A 2,515-nucleotide genomic window follows, 5' to 3' on the forward strand; every position below is an offset into this window, starting at 1 on the left:
TATCGTAGCGGTGCTTAGGAGAAGCCCTGCGTCGATAGAACATCATCATCATCACCACGCCGTCGTGCTGACGGAACTCTCCCTCCAAGCTCGACTGGATCGGAGTTCGAGGTGTCGTGCGTTCGGTATTTGATCCGGGACTCCTCGTCATTAGTTTAGCTGTCACAACTGGCAGGAGCCATATGGCTGTCGCTTTATTGTATGCAATGCAATCGCCCTGTAATTGCTTTACTTTATCACTAAGCGGTAGCGATAGTCGTAGAAGCAATAGTTGGCGAGACGACAACGATGCTACGATGGAGATCAAGGTGTCCCGCCGGTGACGATGGTGATCATGACGATGCTTCGGAGATGGAGATCAGAAGCACAAGATGATGATGGCCATATCATATCACTTATATTGATTGCATGTGATGTTTATCCTTTATGCATTCTATCTTGCTTTGATTGACGGTAGCATTATAAGATGATCTTTCACTAAATTTCAAGATAAAAGTGTTCTCCCTAAGTATGCACCGTTGCCAAAGTTCGTCGGGCCTAGACACCACGTCATGATCGGGTGTGATAAGCTCTACGTCCATCTACAACGGGTGCAAGCCAATTTTGCACATGCAGAATACTCAGGTTAAACTTGACGAGCCTAGCATATGCAGATATGGCCTCGGAACACTGAGATGAAAGGTCGAGCGTGAATCATATAGTAGATATGATCAACATAGTGATGTTCACCATTGAAAACTACTCCTTCACGTGATGATCGGTTATGGTTTAGTTGATTTGGATCACGTGATCACTTAGATGATTAGAGAGATGTCTATCTAAGTGGGAGTTCTTAAGTAATATGATTAACTGAACTTTAATTTATCATGAACTTAGTCCTGGTAGTATTTTGAAAATTATGTTGTAGATCAATAGCTCGCGTTATAGCTTCCCTATGTTTTTTATATGTTCCTAGAGAAAAACTATGTTGAAAGATGTTAGTAGCAATGATGCGGAGTTGGTCCGTGATTTGAGGTTTATACTCATTGCTGCACAGAAGAATTATGTCCTTGATGCACCGCTAGGTGACGGACCTATTGCAGGAGCATATGCAGACATTATGAACGTTTGGCTAGCTCAATATGATGACTACTTGATAGTTTTGTGCACCATGCTTTATGGCTTAGAACCGGGACTATAAAACGTTTTTGAAATGTCACGGAACATATGAGATGTTCCATGAGATGAAATCGGTATTTCAGACTCATGCCCGTGTCAAGAGGTATGAGACCTCTCACAAATACTTCGCCTAAAAGATGGAGGAGAATTACTCAACTAGTGAGCAAGTGCTTAGATTGTCTGAGTACTACAATCGCTTGAATCAAGTGGGAGTTAATTTTCCAGATAAGATAGTGATTGACAGAGTTCTCTAGTCACCATCACCAAGTTACTAGAACTTCGTGATGAACTATAGTATGCAAGGGATGACAAAAATGATTCCTGAGCTCTTCGTGATGCTGAAATCGACGAAGGTAGAAATCAAGAAAGATCATCAAGTGTTGATGATTGACAAGACCACTAGTTTCAAGAAAAAGGGCAAAGGGAAAGAAAGGGAACTTCAAGCAGAATGACAAGCAAGTTTGTCACTCCCATGAAGAAGCCCAAAAGCTGGACCAAAGCCTGAAACTAAGTGCTTCTACTGCAAAGGAAATGGTCACTGGAAGCAGAAATGCCCTGAATATTTGGTGGATAAGAATGATGGCAAAGTGAACAAGGGTATATTTGATATACAGGTTATTGATGTGTACCTTACTAGTGTTTATAGTAGCCCCTGAGTATTTGATACTTGTTCGGTTGCTAAGATTAGTAACTCGAAACAGGAGTTACAGAATAAACAGAGACTAGTTGAGGGTGAAGTAACGATGTGTGTTGGAAGTGGTTCCAAGATTGATATGATCATCATCGTACACTCCCTATATTTTCGAGATTAGTGTTGAACCTAAATAAATGTTATTTGGTGTTTGCGTTGAGCATAAATATGATTAGATCATGTTTATTGTGATACCATTATTCATCTAAGACAGAGAATAAATTGGTATTCTGTTTACATGAATAAAACCTTCTGTGGTCATGCACCCAATGTTGATGGTTATTGAATCTTGATCATAGTGATACACATATGCATAATATGATGCCAAAAAGATGCAAAGTTGATAATGATAGTGCAACATATTTGTGACACTGCCGTTTGGGTCATATCGGTGTAAAGCGCATGAAGAAAATCCATAAAGATGGACTTTTGAAATCACTTGATTATGAATCATTTGATGCTTGCGAACCGTGCCTTATGGGCAAGATGACTAAAACTCCGTTCTCCGGAACAATGGAACGAGCTACTGACTTATTGAATATAATACATACCGATGTATGTGGTCCAATGAGTATTGATGCTCGTGGCGGGTATCGTTATTTTCTGACCTTCACAGATGATTTGAGCAGATATGAGTGTATCTTCTTAATGAAACACAAGTCTGAA

This window comes from Triticum aestivum, chromosome 5B (genome assembly GCF_018294505.1).
Source record: "Triticum aestivum cultivar Chinese Spring chromosome 5B, IWGSC CS RefSeq v2.1, whole genome shotgun sequence".
NCBI lineage: Eukaryota > Viridiplantae > Streptophyta > Magnoliopsida > Poales > Poaceae > Triticum > Triticum aestivum.